A 9,207-nucleotide genomic window follows, 5' to 3' on the forward strand; every position below is an offset into this window, starting at 1 on the left:
TCCTGACTATTGCTTGAGGGCTCTCTGTTACTCCTATTTTCTATATTAGGAACTTCAGGGAATGGAGAGAAAGACTGCAGAAAACAGTGGTAAATGGGTTGGGATGAGAGCAGAAATCTGGAAGTTGAAAAGCTCCTTCTTGTGTGTACCTATATTCATACACACATGTGCAGGTGCATACGTGTGTGCATGAGGGTGAATGTGTAGACATGTGTGAGTGTGTGTGAGGGCCAGAGATCATCTTCATGTCTGGTTAGCTCCCCAAAATGCCATTCATATTGTTTTTCGATCCAAGGTCTCTTACTTCCCTGGAACTTACCAACGAAGATGGCTGGCCAGTGAGACCCAGGATCTGCCTGGGTCTGGCTTCTCAGATCTAGCATCCCAAGCTGGTGTCACCACGCTCGGCTTTTAAATGTGGGCTCTGGAGATCAGCTCCAGATCCTCATGTTTGTGCGGTGAGCACTTCACCATCTGAGTTCTTTCTCCAGCCTGTTAGATTATTCTACGATTAATCTTGATTTTTATATTGCATTTTAACGATGATGAATGCTTTATTCAGAAATACACTTTTTCTTTTAAGAAGCTGAAGTAATATCATGTTTTCAAAGAACTGCCCACAGCACAAGCCACCAACTGTCACTTGTCCTTTCTTCAACCAAAAAGACCATCGTCCTTGCATTTTACGCCACCCGCCCCCAAGAATTCCAAAAGGAAAAGAGAAGACAGAAACACAGAAACACGATCTACTTTAAAAAGCCTGAACTCCGTATGGTTCTGTAGTCCCAAGTGCTCACAGTTTTACTGACAACCCACACTTGTGGTGTGTGTGGGGGGCACTCACAGAGTTGGTCAAGTCCAAGTTTGCAGGTTTTCAAGTTAATGATAGATGAAGGACCCCTAGATATTACAGGGTTTTGCCGACTGTGAAATCCAGCCAATCATAAGATGAAACTATGATTGTATCAAGAGAAACAGGAAGTAGGCATGGTCCAGAGAATGATGAACTGCAGGTGTGGCTTGTCTGAAGCCCAGGATCCTCCGAGCATCTCTAGAACGTAGTTTCTGGAGGAATAATTAATGCGTGTTGCCAAATCTGTGTTTTGCTTCCTCGAACATTCTTTATTAGAAAGATACCATCAACAGAAGAAAAAGAAACAAAACTCACTTGACTGTATCCGCGAATGGTTCTGCAAATGGAACATAATTTTGTGATTATGTTAATCAGATAAATGTGTTTTGTTTGGTTCAGAAAGATTGAAAAAATTTTTGACCCAATTATGAAATTTACATTTTAAATATGAAACATATGGGTACATACTCACAGATGACATAACATCCTCAAGTGTGTAAAAAAGGAACGATCTGACAGATGTTCACAGAGGACTGGATGTGGAAGACATATCAGGTGTGAGTTAATCATGGCGGCAGTTAGAATTTGATTTTATTGCCAAAGAAGGCAGACAGAAACTCCGCTTCTGCATAGCCTCCTGAGATCATTGTATCCCCTAGTTGTAGCTTCTTCCAAAGATGTATTCTTCCTGCCAAGCCTGGCCTTATGAGTTGTTGGAATAGATTGGTTTCAGTACTCAACGTGCTTTTCGGGTTATGCTGGCGTAGGTAGCCTTAGGGCCAGCAAAACAAACAAATGCTCCTTATTCGAAGGCTGATATTGAAATCCTCCCATCCCTTTATAAGGTCTTTGGTTCTTGCAGTACAGAAACATCCTTTAAAGTGTTCCTCGATGTCTGCTCTGACTTTAAACTTAGCATAACCCAGCAAGCTCAGCGAACACACCATTATTGCATGAAGAAAAGTGGCTTCGAGAATGTCTGTTACAGATTTGCAGGTCACAGGAGGCAACCACAGAGAGGACCAAGACCCATCTAAACGTTTGGAAAAGGGACTTTGGCTAAATAAATCAGGCTACTTCAATACAAGGACACGCTAAACAGCCATGGGAAAAAAAATAAGGATTGTTTTGCATAAAGGAAAATACAATTACAAAGGAAGTAAGGCGAGTTATAAAACAATGTAAAATAGGATGTTATTTTTCCAATTACCACTGCTCAGACACACTGTTGAGTCTGGGGTCCTGCAGATGATGAGGACCGTGCAGTACAAGTTAGGCAGGAACAATTTATTTACTGCAGCTTCCTAAGGCTAATCAATTAGGGACTGGGCCAGACTGGGGAGCTGGAAACCCAGACCCTCAGCAGGTGGCGCACAGGCCTTTTAAGGAAAACAACAGCAAACCACACACAGAGAAGTAGGAAAAAGGGGGCAGTAGGTGCAGCTCGCCCACCCGTCATTGAGATGATCTATCTTTATCTGTGTCAACAAGGACCTAATTGGGCCTGGAAGGGTGTGTGTGTGTGTGGGGGGGGTTGGTTGGGACAAGTTGTTTAGGAGCTAGGGCAGGAAACAAATGAAGGAAGCACAACCTTGGTCCTTTATTTTATTTTATTTATTTATTTATTTATTTATTTATTTATTTATTTATTTATTTATTTATTTATTTATTTTTGGTTCTTTTTTTCGGAGCTGGGGACCGAACCCAGGGCCTTGAGCTTCCTAGGCAAGTGCTCTACCACTGAGCTAAATCCCTAACCCCAACCTTGGTCCTTTAAAAAACAACCGGGACACAGACTAATATGCAGATGGGAGTCATGTAGCTAAATGACAGATGTGTCTTTTGTTCTCACATTCATATATATGTACGCATCTCTCTCTGTGTGGGTATTCTCTCTCTCTCTCTCTCTCTCTCTCTCTCTCTCTCTCTCTCTGTATACATTCTAATTTTTCTACAAAAGGAAAGATACAAAACGCAGCATGTTGTATCCTGTTTGCAGCAGTCAAACTACTTGGGAAGATTTAACTGTTACTGGGACTGTGGTAATAATCAGTTGTGTGTTTTGCTCATGAATACTTTAGGTCATTTTTAGGACAGTCACGTTTTAAATTTAATTGTGACAGTTTCGTGTGCATACAATGTATTGTGAAAGTATTTAGCCCTCTTACCTCTAATCTCCTCTACTGCTCTAACCTCCCCCCTCTTTTTCCCCAAGTTATTTCTCCTCCTCCTTTCACGTCTTATGTGTCTATGTTTCAAGGGTACGCAGGTATCCACAGCTTCTGTGTTCTTGATTATATTGGCCTTGTCATATCCAGAACGCGACATTTTGTGAGACTCCACCCCATCCTCCAGTTTTCTTTTTAAATTGGTTATTTTATTTATTTACATTTCAAACGTTATCCCTCTTTCTGGTTTCCTCTCTGCAACCCTCCATACCATCCTCCCTCCCCTTCTCCTCTCTGAGGGTGCTCCGATACCTACCCACCCACTTCTCCCTCACTGCTCTAGCATCCCTCTACACTGGGGCACGGAGCCTCCACAGGATCAAGGGTCGCCCCTCCCTTTGTTGCCAGATAACGCCATCCTCTGCTGCATATGTATCTGGAGCCATGGGTGCTTCCGTGTACTCTCACAGCCAACCATCAGACTGACTCCAGGGACCCCAATGTTAGAGTTAGGGGAAGGACTGAAGGAGCTGAAGGGGATGGCAACCCCACAGGAAGAACAACAGTATCAACTAACCAGATCCCCCAGAGCTGCCAGGCGCCAAACCATTCTCTAGTTCTTACTGTCGTCTCTTTGCCTCATTTTATCTGTGATGTTCCTTCCCAGCGACTTAGAATGGGTAATACTGATGTCTTATTTAGGGCCCAGTGTTGCGGTAAATATTTAAAAAGCCTTAACCTTTCATCCTGCGCTAGCACCTGCACTGTTGGGCCACAGGGCACCGCGGGCTACTTTTATCTCAGCAGCTCCATGCTGCCCCCAAGTACTCTCAGACCCAGGTGATCTGCGAGCCCTTCCAGCGTTGCACCTTGCCACACTGGTCCCTAGAGTTAGTCCTGGCACCCGTGAGGCCATATGGAACTAACCGTAATTTATCTCTGGTTAGCATCTCTCTCGGCAGCTCTCTACTAAACTACGAACTCTCTGGTTCCTGCTGCCCGGTAAAATCATGACTCAATAAACTGTAATTTAACAATCAGATTGAGAATTTACATTCTCAGTCCACAATACATCCACACAATAAACTCACAACCAATTGATAAAGATATAAACCGCCCACCTAGATAAGATAGATTGACCTATAGAATTTCATCCCTTAAGAAATATATATAATTACCTAGGGTCATTGAAGACCACCTGGGTCTGGGTCGTCCTTCTCCGTCTCCATCTTGATTCTCTTTCCTTTCTCCCCCACCTTACAAAAAACTTTGTTCCCGCCTTACTTTTTTACTGTCCAATCATGGCCTTAACCTAACTTGTGCCAGCCTTCTCCCGCATATAGACATCAACCTACAGCCAATAACTTGGAAACCATTCACTCCCAGCCTTCTCAATAGCCACAGGTCTCTGCACCAACCATTGCTCACGATGGAAAGAGACCTCTATCCCAGGTGGTCCAGGCAGGACACTGGCAACTTTAAGAATTGGTCTTTGTAAATATAAAAAAGTATGAATTGGAAAACTTAATTTATTTCTGAGATCAGGTTTGATTGAGTATTTAGAGGAGGGAAGATGGAGGGGTTATGGGCTAAATATAAAAAAGACTGTGGCCTTCCTTCGGGAGAACATGAACCCATAGTGGCGAAGGTGATGATGGGGACTGCAAGCCCTGGTTTCACTTACTTCTCGGGGCACCTTGGCTTGGCCCTTGGAAGCCCTGGGATGATCCTGTACCTGCTCAGAGGAAGTCTGGCCGTCTGTCCCTTCTGGCATCAAACACTTCTCAGAGTCAAGTCTACCAAGATATTTAGAGCCATTAAAAGTACGAGAATAATAACAAGTCTCCCTGCTTCCCGAAAATATATTTCTATCTATATATATGGAATATATATAATATATACTATATATATATATGGAATATATATTTCTCTGGTTTTCTGTCTCAGTTACTACTTTCATCACTCAGATTTAGTAAAAGTTCATTTTTAAATTAAATAAAAAAGGAACACACACACACACACACACGTTGGCTTTAATACAGATTTCAAGCTTTAAATAATTTAAAAGTGAAGGCTTTCTAATTTACAAGTCAAAAGAAGTTTCATCATATTTTGATATTTCCTCCAAATTGCTCTTTCTTCCTTATACATGTTAATGTAATTCCGCTGACAGTAACGAGAATCGCAACTGAACAGATCACACACACACGCAGTTTCTCTCCTTGGAACTATGACATCATCTTGGAAAAGGTACCGTTTATTTTAAAATGGACCCAAAATATTTTCGAACTCAGTCGCTGTCTTTGTTTCAGAAGCGAATTCTCGAAAATACACTTCCTGTAAGGGAGTTTGAAAAGAGCTATTTCAAAGGGTAGTTTTCTTCTCTTTTTTCTTTTTCTTAACTTTCTGTTGGTTCTTTATGAGTTTCGTATCATGGAATCCCATCCCACTCTCTTCTTCTTTCCTCCATACCCACCCTCTGCCCTTGCACCCCACCCCCAAAGAAAACAAACAAACACCCAAACATCAATAACAACGGCAAAACATCCCCTGCAGAAGCCGCGCTGTATCACACTGTGTCGTAGAGCGTACTCTTTTTGCAAATGTTCATTTCAGTCAGTCATTGGTCTGTTTCGAAGCCTCGGCCTTCTGCTTCACTGTCAATATTGGATGTTCACCGGGATTCTTCTCAGATTTCCTGTGTTGCTGTATGTCGTGGAGATACAGTCTTGATTCTGCAGGACGGGCACCTTCACAGGCTCCAACAATTCAAAGATGGGGTAGATTTTGGGGTGGGCCAGCTCAAAGCCCTAGATCGGGGCCTGGGTGGTAGCTGAGTTTTTCAGTCTCCCAACTCTCCCACACCCACGCCAGCTGGGCCAGCTCTACTGTGGTGCTGGGGTGAGGTTCAGAGCAGGCTGTGGTGAGGGGTGAGGTCACCTGTTCTCAACCCCTTGGGGCCAGCTCTGCACACAGCTCTTGGATATCAACATGGTTCTTGGCAGCAGCCCCGACCAGGGACATTTGCACATCCTTTGATGGTAATATGAGCCACTGACATCAACACAAGACCCCTGATGCTACGGTGCCATAGACTCAGACTTGGCCCTGAGTGGTAGCATGGTGAGGGACTTCCTCATGGCCTCAGGTGGCAGCACAGGCTACTCACATCAGCCTGTTCCTCACCACCCTCCAGTTCTACCTCTCTTCAAAGTGCACACACAATTCCCATTCTCTTTCTCATCTCTTCACTGTATACTTGCTCATAGTAGTGGTACCCGCCTGCCCAGAGGAAGACCTTTGGATATCTTCTGCCCATCTGAGCTGCCTGGTTGTGGGCGTCCTCCCCTAAAGGTTAGTTTTCTAACAGTCATAACTTACTTTGTCTCTCAGCCTGGGAGGAGTAGGGTTTGGCGTGTGGTATAAATGTTGCTTTCTTTGCTTTGGTAGCAAATTCCAATTGAATTTCTAAGAAATAGAAAGCTGAAAAGTTATTTCGCAACAAAAGAGGAAAACAAATGTCAAGTACCTAGAAGAAAAGGAAGTTGTAAAATAGCATTAAGGGAAAAGACCCAGAAATACCTGGAAATATAAGAACATTCATTAGCTCTTACAGAATCTCTTAAGAAAGGAATCTGTTTGGCTTTTGCCGAAGTATACGCTTGTATAAAACAAAACTTGTCTGTTTGGTATGTGTTTTGAGATTGGATTGGGACTTTCTGGAAAATATCTTATTAATTCGAGGAGGAGAATATGATTTTATTAATCTATTTGTCTATCTACTCCTGACACCTCTCACTTGCCTGGAGACACAGCTATTCTTTGCTCTGAATCAATGTGGTGTGGGGACATTGATTCAGAGTGAAGACTAACTTTGATGACATCACCTTAGATTCTCCTTCCCATCCACTGAGGCCAGAGTTTGCCCTTGAGTGAGAATCGGTGATCATTCGGATAAACTGGTCACGCTCTGGAGGCTGCTGGTACTGTTCCCTTTTAGGATAGAATCCAATTGCCCACTCTCATCCCTAGGAAAGCCTTAATGGTACATTTGGAATCTACAAATGTTGCCACAGTGGCTTCGTCTGGCATCCCAGGTAAGGGGCAATAGCTTACCTATTTCTTCCTTGTGATTAATACACAAGGGAGACAGCTCAAAGGAGGGAAGACATTTTGGGGCTCATGGTTTCTGGGTCTTAAATCTGTGTTCACTGGCTCCTTTGTCCTCACTGTGCATAGTGAAATAGAGACATCATGGAAGAGGGACCAGGGGAACCTCATGGCAGTCACAAGGCAGAGGGGAAGAACAGAAAGGGGCCAGGGCCAGCATACCCTCATAGGCGTATGTTAGCAATACAATCCATGGTTTCCGAAAACTTTGAATCCATCAATGGATGCAGCTGTTACTTAAGACAGGATCCTCACCACTTAATCATCTTAGAAAAGGAATGCCCTCATAGACATCCAAAAGTGTCAAATCCCTTAGGCACCTCTAAAGTCAGTCAAGTTTAAAGAAAAGAAAAGAACAAAAACCAGTGACAAAGGGCTATGGAACACTATGTGAGAAGTCCAAGTGTGCAAGGCCACTGTGTCAGGAGGAGGTCCAAGTTACACACACAGCCCATGGTTAAGTAGTCTCCATCACGGACCCAACTGACACCAGCTTGCAATCCCTCCAGCTCAGGGGACAGATACGACAGTGAAGAAATCTTCACTTCCCAGATGATTCTGGTGCAGGATGATCAAGTAACTTCAACATTTGTATGGTTCTAACCGAACCCTGCCTGACCTTTAGGATTACACCGTACTTTTGCCAGTGAGAGTTACCTGGGTGTTGACCTATACTGTGCAGCGGATGTACAGATCCGCATTTGAGACAAGGTAGTTTTGAATGACATTTGCAGGAGATTGGAGCCCACTGAAAACATCCAGAAGGTGCCAAGTCTGTCCAGATTGTGGCAGCTTGCTGCTACCTATGCCCAGGCTGAGCTGGAATGGGCTGCCTGGCTTTGTATGACAAGGGTGATACTAGGGACAAGAGGAAACACCTTATTGGTATGTCCTTAGGTCGGGGACTTTGTGGGCTTAACAGCTGAAGAATGTGCGCAGCAGCTGGAAAAGAAGTTACACTCATTGGAATTAGTGAAAAAATTAGCTGCATACTTTGTAGGACTCACTCTGACCATTCGTTGGTATCCTTCAAAGACGTAACATGAAAGCCCCCTATTTTTGGAGATCGGTCAATCATTGCTCTTTCGTTGTTAAATTTTGGATATGAGTTTGATGAGGGCTATGTAATTTTTTAATCAGTTAAAGTCTGTTGTCTCCTATAAGACAAAAGACAGGCCCACCTTCTCTCTCAATTCCATTGCAACTGCTGAGAACGTGAGTACCATGAGGACATTGATGCTGATGTGCTGCAGAGTTTCCAGGAAACCAACCTGGCCAACGGCATCTACTAACCCCCCTGAAATTGTCCTCTACCAGTGAGCAGAGTGCCAGGATGACCGCCATGGACAACGGCAGCAAGAATGCTTCTGCTGTGATTGACGAATTGTTTCAATGTTCAAATGCACGCATCAGGATGTCGTCATGAACGAGTTGGTTGAAGTCATCTCTAGGGACGCTGTTCTGGATTAGTGAAAATCCAGTTGCAGCCTCAGACAAGAAGTGAAGAAGGAAAATACCAAGCTGATTTTAACAGATCGCCTGACGTCTTTGGCAGAAGAAATTTGGTCTATTGAGTTATAAAGACAGTAGGCTATTTGTAAATTATCTTGCAATAAACAACTTACAATGAGAAAAAAATTACTGGAAAAACCCACTCCTTCTGCACCATTTACAAATCTTCTTATCCAGTAGCACAATCCTATTGATTCATTTTTTTTTTAGTCACCTAGGTTTTGTTGTTGTTTTTAACCTTTTTAAAATTTATTTTTATGTAGCAAGGGATGCCTGATACACTGTGTGACTTAGACTTAAAGAGGAAAATGAGTAAATAGTTGGGATGATATGATGTCAACAAAGTACTCTGCAGCTTCACTTCTGAGACACAGGGAATTAGTTACATGTTCTTTGTGGTTTTCTGAAGTATAAAGTTATTAGTTGCCTTTAGTTTTTCAGTATAATAAAATCACATGATCTTTCTTTTCAGCTCTTTAAATACTTGTAGCCAAACAAAAGAAT

At 43.0% G+C, this 9,207-nt stretch overlaps 1 pseudogene; it reads left to right on the plus strand.

Moving 5' to 3' along the window:
• Positions 1-8,015: 8,015 nt before the first annotated feature.
• Positions 8,016-8,661, plus strand: Atp5f1c-ps4 (ATP synthase F1 subunit gamma, pseudogene 4; annotated as a pseudogene).
• Positions 8,662-9,207: the final 546 nt, after the last annotated feature.

This window comes from Rattus norvegicus, chromosome 17, assembly GCF_036323735.1.
Source record: "Rattus norvegicus strain BN/NHsdMcwi chromosome 17, GRCr8, whole genome shotgun sequence".
Classification (NCBI taxonomy): Eukaryota; Metazoa; Chordata; class Mammalia; order Rodentia; family Muridae; genus Rattus; species Rattus norvegicus.